The sequence below is a fragment of the Myotis lucifugus genome, unplaced genomic scaffold (assembly GCF_000147115.1).
Source record: "Myotis lucifugus unplaced genomic scaffold, Myoluc2.0 scaffold_124, whole genome shotgun sequence".
NCBI classification, from domain to species: Eukaryota; Metazoa; Chordata; class Mammalia; order Chiroptera; family Vespertilionidae; genus Myotis; species Myotis lucifugus.
This window is the reverse complement of record NW_005871172.1, coordinates 344,876-355,460: the sequence shown is the minus strand read 5'-3', so window position 1 is coordinate 355,460 and position 10,585 is coordinate 344,876. Positions and strand designations below refer to the sequence as shown.

General features: G+C 48.4%; 1 non-coding gene across 1 annotated transcript; it reads right to left on the bottom strand.

Annotated features, from left to right (window-relative positions):
* Window positions 1-10,086: 10,086 nt before the first annotated feature.
* On the bottom strand, window positions 10,087-10,216 carry LOC111827052. The gene has a single exon (XR_002830507.1). It is a non-coding gene; the product is annotated as a small nucleolar RNA SNORA1 (small nucleolar RNA).
* Window positions 10,217-10,585: the final 369 nt, after the last annotated feature.

The window sequence follows — 10,585 nt, the reverse complement described above, 5'->3', positions numbered from 1 at the left end:
GAGGGAAAGGGCCTCAGAGGATCAGCTAAGTGCTGGGGCAGGCACTGCATTGGATGGAAAGAAATAGGGTCTGAGGTTGTGGGGTCCCCGGGAGATACCCCTGCCTGACTGGCTGCCATAAGGCCTCCTCCATAGATCCCTTGTCATGATTACAGCAGCCAAAGCCTGACCTCAACTGACAGGGCTTAGAAGCTAACTCAAGCCCACTGACTCCCAGAAAGCAGCCTACACTCCAGAGAGAAAGGCATTGCTTCACAGGGTGTTGCAGGCTGGATTCTCCAGGCTGAGATGGGGTGAGTGGTGTAAACAGTCTTCCAGGAAGTAACACCTTGAAAAGAAAAGGACAGAGAGTGAGTTTGTGCAGGGGGAACCACCTGATTGCGAGGCAGTCGGGACAGAGCCTCTGCCAGCCCAGGGGAGAATGGTGGCCTGAGCAGAGATTGTCATCAGAGGGGTCCCACACTGGACAGAGATGGCTGGGCCCTGTTCTGCTGCCTTCGCAGTCACTGGCCGGGGCTGCCCTGAGAAAAGCATGCCTGCAGGCCCCATACTTCTTGCAGCTGGGCACTAGGTCCTTGTGTGAAGGAGGATTTGAGCCATACATCTCCATGTCTGTCGCACAGGGGAAATCTACCTGCTGCAAAAGGCAGCTGGCTTAGAGTGGACTCAGAGCACAGGGGGTATACAATCCACATTCTTAGACTCAGGCTAAAGTAGTCTGACAAAGTGACAAGCTGACTGCTTTCACTCTGGGCTTTTACTGTCACCTGCATTAGTTTGCCAGGGCTGCCATAACAGAATGCCAGAGACTGAATGGCTTAAATAGCAGAAATTTATTTTCTCACAGTTGTAGAGGCTGGAAGTCCACAGTGAAGGTGCCAGCAGGGTAGGTTTCCTCTGGGGCCTCCCTCCTTGGCTTGCAGGTGGCCACCCTCTTTCTCCCACTTCACCTGGTGCCTCTGGTGTCTTTCTGTGTGTCCTAATTTCCTCTTATAAGAACACCAGTCATATTGGCTTAGGGACCATTCTAAGGGCCTCATTTTGACTTACTTACCTATCTCTAAATACAATCACATTCTGAGAGTTAAGGCTTCAACATATGAGTTTTTGTTTGTTTGTTTGTTTTTAAATATATTTTATTGATTTTTTACAGAGAGGAATGAGAGGTATGGAGAGTTAGAAACATCGATGAGAGAGAAACATCGATCAGCTGCCTCCTGCATGCCCCCCACTGGGGATGTGCCCGCCACCAAGGTACATGCCCTTGACCAGAATCGAACCTGGGACCCTTCAGTCCGCAAGCCAATGCTCTATCCTCTGAGCCAAACCGGTTAGGGCAACATATGAGTTTTGAGGACATCTGATTTAGCCCATAACAATGCCCAACACCTCTTTGGTACAGAGTCTGCTTAATGTCACTGACTTGGACACACTCTTGCCTGGATGGACCATCCTGCCTTCCAGGGCAGGCAAGGTTAACATGGGATAAACTTTAGAGAGATAGCGGGTCCCGAAGGACCTTGCGCGTCTTACTAAGGAAGTTGTAGTTTCTCCTGAAACCCAGGAGGGCAGTGGCATGATCAGAGGTGCATTTTTGAAAACTCACTGTGCCCATCACTTGGGAAATGTATTGAAAGAGGCAGGACAGGAAGGAGGATGGCTCATTGTGAAGAGATGATGTGCTAGTCCAGGGGAGAGATGCTGAGCCAGAACTGGAGCAGTTGTCATGGGAATGAAGAAGAAAGGATCGCTTTCAGAACCCTTTAAAATCTATCCGCCCACCGTGTGGTGGCAAATACAGAGGTCGAGAGGGCAAAATTCAGATGTGCATTACCTGCATGGAGGATCAGGACCCTGTGCAGCAGGGGTCATCTTTTTCACATCCAGATGCTTCCTCCTGATGGAATCTTGATTGGGAGATTCGCATATAAACGGACTACAGAGGGGTTTTGGCAAAAGGCATCTCTGCCCAAGGGAATGACCCATCATCGTCCAGTGGGCCCTGGAGGCCCTGACCCTTCTCAGGGTTCTTTTCCTTCCCTCTTCCCTCCATTTTGGGCAGACATTAGCTGGCACACTTTGATATAACCTCTAAACCAGTGGGTGAGTACCGCTTCCCCTAGTCCTCTACATTCCCCTGTCCCACAGCCCCCAACCATCCAACCACAGCTCCCCAGACCTCCCAGCAGCCCAGCAGCTAATGGGGCAGGTCCTGGCACAGAGAGGGGCTCTAGGACCCTGTTCTCCAGCACTGTGGCCAGCATCTGTTGACTGGTCCCTTGCCATTACCAATTATTAAATGGGTTGAATGGCATTAGCCCTTGTGTCTTACACACCCGCCATTTCCGACTGGTCATTTTTCTCACAAGCACAATGCTGTTTATTCCTTCTCGTGGGAATGCCTTTCTGTCCTCTCTGCCTGACCAGCTCCTGCACATCCTTCAAGACTTGGCTCATGTCACCTCCTCCATGAGGCCTTCCCTGATGCTCCCACAGCAGCGTCCTTGGTTCCCTCTTAAACCTCACTCTGTTGTTTGTGTTGAATGACATACAACTGTTTATCTGCCTTGTGTGTTTCCAAAGGGCAGATGGAGCCTTTCTATCGTTCCCTCTCCAGGACATAGTGCATAGTAGGCACATGGCGTGGGATGAAATGTCCCTGTGGCCCAGGAAAAGTGTTCTGGGTCCTTCAATTCTGCTGTTTCAGAGCGAGCAGCACTGGTCCTATATTTCCAAGAAGGACTCTTCAAGACTCAAGGTATCCTGGGTTCCCAGGCAGTGCCCAGCCCACAGAATGCCCTCGCTCTATGCTTATAAAAGGCCAAATGGCCCGAATAATTCCACTTTGGTAAATAGGATGCAGGTATTATCACTATAACCACACGACATGGGTCTAACACAATCTTTATTCATCACATGAGGACACTGAGGCTCAGAGAGGTTCAGTGGCTTGTCCAAGGTCGCTGGGTTTGTAAGTGGCAGAACTCCAAAGCCACGTTCTTGGCTAGCCTCCACTCGGCACTCTCCTGCTTCCTTCATGGGCTGCATTTCAGAAACCCATCCAGATACCCATCCTACCCGAAGGGACCGGCCGGCTCGCCCTCTTCAATGCCTTGAGGCTGGATAACATAGCACAGGATTGGGGCCGCCGTCAGAGGGGGAAGATGGACCATTTGGGCCTCGCTGTCCATGTGGTTGTCTTGGCCTCTGGGCTCTGTACCAGCTACTTCTGGACTCCAGGATGGTCCCAGCCGGCCCACTTCTCTCTCTGTCCTTCACCACCTATCTTTTTCACAGCTCTATTTCCTCTCTTGTCAACAGATCTCTCAGCAAAATGTTTTCCATCATTGCTGGCTATTTTTATCCCTTTATCAGAGTTATTTCCTTCAGTAAATAGCTTCCTGGCACAGGGTGGGCAGCTTAGCCCAGGCGCCAGCCTGCACCGTGTGGGCCGGAGGTGTGGGGTGGATGGGCATCTGAAGAGAGGGAAGAATTGGCAACACGCGCCATGCCTGGTCTTTGGGAGTTGCTTTCTGTTCTGATGGCAGCGGGTAGCAGCAGCAGCAGCAAGATGCTCATTCATTCCCCATTTCAATTTGCTAAAACCATTCTTTGCAAAGGCAGCGTGTGCTGAAACAATCAGTGACAGGCTCCCAAAATAGCCTGAAATCAGCAGCATTTTGTTTTGCTTCGGGCTTTTCAAGCCTGCAAGGGAAGGAAAGAAAGGATCCAGAGCATTTTCTGTGTCCAGACACACATCTCTTTTACAATAAGACAAATGACTCCTATTCCTGCTATTAAACCCAGCAGCATCGTTGCCCCACCAGCCACCCCTTCTCTGAAGACCTCGCCAACATTTCCTTTTGTGGCTGCAACACAGCGTCCCGGTGCAGCGTGCCTCGGCCTCCGCTGGCTCTGCCTGCGAGCTCAGCTTTTACAAGTTGGGATTTTCATAAATTAACGCCACGCGCGTGCTGCAGCAGCTGCTGTGCCAGCTCTTTAAGAGGTGCTGTGTGAGGCAGGCCCTGCTGCAGAGAAAGAGCCCATGATTGGCTAGTGGATGCCTCTTGGCTCCAGTCAGAGGTTAAGCCAGGCCTTTGCAGAATCCCTGGGCGGCTCTCTGAGTGTGGTCTGTGTCATTGCATACCTCTAAGCAAGGCTGCAGGACCGGCCTCAGCTTCCGGAGGTCACCTGATGGCCAGGGAGACAGTGTGTGCCAGAGGGTGGCCCCCGGAGAAGTGCAGGAGATCTGGACCCTAGTCATAGCCCTGCCCCAACACGTGACCTTGTCCAAGTCACCATCCCCCTGAGACCACCAGTTCCTGGGGAAGAAACTCTCAGAGTACCTGCCATGCCTCTTGCTTAGAGCACTTACACAAGGGGAACTTCCCACTTACTTGTTGAATATTTTGACCACCTAGATTTATGGGTCTGTATACTTGGGCCCATGGGCCAAGTCTGGCTACATGCATGCATTTATGTGTCTTCTATGTGGGGGAAGTAGAGCCTTCCTTGTAGGGTAGTTTTGAATGGAATGCAATATCGTGCTTTCACAATACAATGGCAGAGCTGAGCAGTTGCCATGCAGAGATTGGATGGACCCCAAAACCTAAAATATTTACTCTCTAGCTCTTTCCAGGAAAAATTTGTCAACTCCTGGTCTAGCAGTGAACCCCAGGATTGCAGAAACCATGTTTGTTCTGAGAGGTTTAGGGATACTCATGATTCTCCAGCTAGGAGGTGGCCTAAAGGTCATACGAGTGTGGAGGCCTCAACATCCAGGACTGGCAGGGAAGTTATCAATTAAAGGTGCTCAAGCTGCCTGGCCAGTGTGGACCAGGAAGTCACTCTTCCATTTCCGGTCAGGGAACATGCCGGATTGCAGGTTTGAGCCCGGGTAGGGGTCATGCAGGAAGTGGCCAATCAATGTTTCTCTCTCATCATGATGTTTCTATCTCTCTCTCTCCCTCTCCCTTCCTTTCTGAAATAAATAAAAACTTTTTTTTAAAGCTGGACAAGTAGAGTTTGAAGTTGACATAAAAGAAACCCTCCCAGGAATAAAAGCCATGTGATGCACAGGTGGGAGAGCTCAGTGTTTAGCATCACGTTTCCCAACAAGGACCCTGTCCAGGCAGACTCTTCACCACTTTGAGCCACTGCTGGGGCAAGGTCTTCACCTCTCTGAGCCTCAGTTGTCTGTTATAAAATAGTCATAATAATATTTATTTTGCAGGACTGTGATGAAGCTATAGCATGACAATCCAAGTAAAACACTAGCACCGTGTCTGGCTCATCCTGGGCTCTCGCTAAGCCTGACTTCTCTCATTGGCCTTACTTTTCAGCTGAGCCCCCACTAATCTTGACGTATGACTGCAGCCTCCTTCCGAATGTCCTTCCCAATGCAGCTGCCTGGCTAGACAGAGAGGGGGAGGCCCTGGGGTCATGAGTGGCAACAGAATGTAGAGTTGAAGTATTTTAGAATCACTGGGCCTGAGTTCAAATTTGAACATTGCTACTTGCTGAGCCATACGACCTTGAACATATTGCTTGACTTCTCCAGGCCTCACTTTCTTCATCTGGGAGATGGGGATGAATAGGCCCTTCCTTGTAGGGTGGGATTAAAGATTAAAGGCAGTAACGTGTGCTATGTATTTAGAACAGGACCTGGAACTCACGAATAGTAAATAGTAAGTACTTAGTTGTTACTTCCCTCCCAGATGAGCTAGTTTAAGCCAATTCCAGCTTTTCTTGAATTCTCACATTAGGAATGGTTAGCTTTGGGTGTCTCCAGGCCCCTCAAGGACCATACCATGGGGTTAGAGGCTCTGAGAAGGCCTCTGTCCTGTCTCATTGAACTGGCAAGTCTATAAAACCCAGAGTTCTCAGCATGCCAAGCCAGCCCAGCTACAGTCCTGGCATGGGGACCAAACGGTGACTTTGAAAATGTGTGTTTTCCTGGATAAAACCTCTAATTGGACAATTGTAGGTTTTCTGGCTTTATGTAGACTTTATGACTTTGAAAGCTCTTAAGCTGGGGTGAGGGAAAATTTATGAATGGGATTTCTTTATTTCTGTAGCACTCTGACTCATGCTGTTGACCCAACTGGGGGGCCGGGATTCCATTACTTGTTAATTTCTCTTTGCCAGGTGGTCCTTATTCTGCCAGCTCCCTCCATGAGCCACAGCCAGGGGTGCTGAAACCCAGAAAAGGGTTTCTGGCTGCTTAAAAAATTGTCCTGGACCTAGATTGATTTCCCAGGCGAAGGAATATGGTGCTTGAGAATTTCTCAGGGAAGCTTTACAGTTTTCTCTTAAATTTTGAAAGCTTATTTTACCAGGATTTTAAAGTCCTTTTATAGAAAACCCTGATGGTTTGCACTAAAGTCATCTGGCTTTGAGGGAGGGCTGATCACAGAGCTCTTTTGAAGGGAAGCAGCAGAGCTACAAAGACATGTCTGAACTTTACTTAAAAATGGTGTTAGGGTAACATAGGGCTTCTAATAACAAAAAGACGCCAAAATGTACAAAGTCTTAGACACAATAGAAATTTTCTTTTCTTTCTTTTTGTTTTTTTTGCTTTTTAAAATTTTTTTATTTTAATTTAAATTCTTTATTGTTTAAAGTATTACATATGTCTCCTTTTCCCCCCATTGATCTCTTCCCAGCCATTCCCACCCCGCAGCACATGCCCTCAACCCCCCTACTATCTGAGACACAATAGAAATTTATTTCTCATTCACAAACTAGTCCAAGGTTGACATTTCTGGTTTGTGAGAGGCTTTCTTCCACCCAAAGATTTTGGAACCCAGGCTCCTTCACCATCCTCTCTAGATCCTTGAACTAACCTGCTTCCAGCCAATGGAAGGTGAAAAAGAATGTGTCAAAGGCTCACCCCGTTCTTAAAAGCCTTAGCTCGGAAATGGCTCTCATCACTTCTTACATTCCCTTTGTAGGGTCACATGGTGACACCCAGATGCAAAGTGGGGTGGGAACTATAGTAGTTTGCTGGGAAGCCCATTCACATGGAAAACCACAAACTATGGAAGGGAGAACGTGAATTTTGATGGATAATTAGTATTTGCTACAGAAAGGGAAATGTACCAAAATTGAAGTCTTTAAGGATTAAATAGTTAGGGTGCTATTACATCTAGCACCACACCGGCTATCCCTGTTCTTGTCTCTGAATCCCCAGCCCTTAGAGCAGTGCTGAGCATGTTTTTGAGAGACCTTGTCAAGTCTAAGATTCCTGTATTTCCTATATAGGGGTGAGGCTCTAAGAGGAGAAGAGGTGGGCAACTGCCATTGGAGATTTGGTTTGGAAGGTCTGGATAAGGAAGTGACCAGAGCTGGAAACTAAATAAGTGAGAACAGAAAGAGGTATGCTGGAAACATACCTTGGAGATCAAGAAAGTTAAGAGCGAGGGACTGGTCAGCTACTGTGGCTCTTCTGAGAGGGAAAATCATGGGGTGTGGAGTGGTTTGGAATCTGAAGTTGACATGCTTCCCACTGAGCCTGGTCAATATTCAAGGGGTGTTATGAGCCAAATTGTTTCTCCATAAAATGTATATGCTGAAGGCCTAGCTCCCAGTGCCTCAGAATGTGACTGTATGTGGAGATAGGTTCTTTAAAGAGGTGACCAAGTTAAAATGAATGAGGTCATTGGAGTGGGCACTAATCTATTATGACTCAGGTGTCCTTATACGAAGAGGAGATTAGGACACAGATACACACACAAAAGAAAGACCGTGTGAGGACACAGGGAAAAGGTGGCCACCTACAAGCCAAGCAGAGAGGCCTCAGATGAAACTAACCCAGCTGACACCTTGATTTTGGATTTCCAGCCTCCAGAATTGTGAGAAAATAAATTTCTGTTGTTTCAGCCACCCAGCTCTGGTACCTTGCTATGGCAGCCCTAATAGACGAACACAATGGGGAAATGAAGTCTGCTATTCTTGCCCATGTTTCTCTCCAGGGCATGAACTCAATGGGCATCAGGCAATGGCAGGCAGATCTCCTGGGCTTCTAGGAAACCCTGAACTTGGAGCCCTGTAGGACCCCCTGGTAACCTGGACACAAAGGGTGCTATCCAGCCCATGAGTACCGTGCATCCCTATGCTGGCCACTGAAGGTCCAGAGACATGTGGTCATGGCCCCCAACCCAGGTGGGCTCAGTCTGGAGGGAGACAGAGAAGTCCTGTATTTCCTGGATCCTATGAAGACATTGATTACCAAATACTCTATCAATTCAAAAACAGTGTTTCAGGAGACAGGAAATACTGAGAAGCACGGATTGTAAGAACTGTCCTGATTTGGGGAAAGTAAAATGGGACCCCAGCATGTCTTTGAATCAAGGAAGTGAAATCGATGGTTAGAATACCGGGCAGTGTGTGCTATGAGGAGGAGGGTCTGGGGAGGGTGTGATTGATTCTGCCTTGGGAGGGAGGTCAGGACCCTAGAGAGGGGACATCAGAGGAGGACTATGCCAGGCTAACAAGGCAGGAGTGGTATTCTAGCAGAGCGAACGTCATGGGCAAAGGAATAGGATATATGTGTATCTGCAACAGCAAGAGTGTAAGTAAAGGAGCAAGTGAGGTGAGGCTGGACAGGCAGACCGAGTGCAGACTCTGAAGGGCCTGGAATGTCATGCCAAAAGCACTCACCATCATCTAGATCAGAGGGTGGGAGTTGAGATGCAGGCTGAGAGAGAGCCATAGCTCTGTTCAGAACAGGTGTCCCCGAAGCCGATCAGCCATCGCAGCTCCTTCTGTGCAGCTCCCAGCGTGGGCGCACAGATGCTTGGTAACCAAGGGATGGTCTATTTAAAGCCACTCTGAATCGGTTCTAGAAGGCATATGAGGACGGAGAAGGAGAGGTGGGAGGAGCTTGTCAGGAGGGAGAAGCCCTGAGCTCACGGTGGGGCTTGTGGCGAGTCCCTGACTCTCCCTGGGACTCACCTTCCTCAGTACCTCCCAATGGAAAATTGTGTGGGCTCAGGGGCCAGCCGCATGGGTTTAAAGCCAGGCTTCGTCACCGATGATCTGTGTGCTTTGGTCAAATTCCTCAACCTCTGGACCTAAGTCTTCTATGTGAAGTGGGGGTGATAATAGTACCTCTAACTTTTAGCGTTGCTGTGAGGATTTAACAGTGTCTGACACATGCAAAGCACAGGGTAAAAAATTGTAATGATGACACCAATTGGGTTGAACTAGCTTAGTGGGTTATAAACCTAAAACCACGGAGCCTTTCTTCCAACATATTTAGAACTTCGATGTGTAAGAAAGGTCACATTGAGCTCTTCTGGCTGAAGCAGGGGGGACCCTGAGCCCAGGCCCTCAGACCCCCCTCCCCAGGGCTGTCTCTCAGCCCCCCAGGCACCTCCACAGAATCCCTAGGCTCTAAAAACCCAGCTTGAAAGCAGTTGTCCCAAAGGACCTCTGAGGTCCCTCTCAGCTGCTCCTTTTAATCTAAGTCTTCCTTCCGAAGCTGGAGCATACATCTGGAAAATCTGCCCTTTACATTTCAACATCCATTTCCCAAAAGCATCAACTGAGCCAGGTCCCAGGGACAGTCTGGTCAAGGGGAACCGAGTTCGCATGGAGAGGCGAGGAAGTTATTCCAGCAACAGCCCTGACTGCAAAGACCCGAACTTGACCAATACCACCTCCACATGTGACGTCGGGAAATTCCTGTTTAAGGAAATTTACATGTGATGATTCATTCCACTGCCCAGTAAAGTTACCTTCATTCCTCCACAACTTGAGTCAAGACTTATTTTCAAGATAGGCCTTTTCCTAGGACCCCATGTCTAATCCACAGTTGTTCTGCCTGTCAGCCTTGTCACAATTTTCTCAGTGGGGCTGCTTTTATCTCCACTTAAATACAGACATCCTGGTGACAGACTTCATAAAGTATCCTACTAGCATCTTTGCAACCTAGTTTCTTCAACTAATTCACTTTAGGGCTCCGGAGGCTGGACAGCAGAAAGTGCTTTGCTCTCTTGGCCAAGGATCTGAAATGTATTATTCCTTAGTAAATTGCTAATGTTGTGGTTGTGTTGCATTCCATGATCACTCAAGACATTAGCAAAATGTTACAGGTCTCACTGTTGCCCCTGCGATCCATTTTCTGTGATGGAAGCGTAGCTGTGCCTCAGTTTAGCCTCATTAACCATCTCTGGATACCATGATCAGTGGTGCCAGTCTCATCAAGAAGGCTTCACCTCCACATGCGTTAAGGTAAGTTATGCAAATGTGACAGCCTCCACCAGTCACAGTCCAGGGTAGTTTCACATCCTTTTGCCTCTAGATGGTCAGCACTGCCATCTCACTATGAGTGGATGTCTCTCTTCTCCACTAAGGGACTGCATCTTGGTCTTTCCCCTCCAAACCCTAGCAGAGGTGCCCAATAAATTGATATGGGATCTATCAGATGGAATTAAATATGGACACATCTGTGGGGCTGATTCAGCAATGACCCAGACAGACCTGGATCCTGACCGCAAAGAGGGAGGGAAGATAAGTACAAGTGTGATGGGGTTCATGACTTACTATTGACAGGTAAAATCCCAAAGCCCAGTGTAACTGT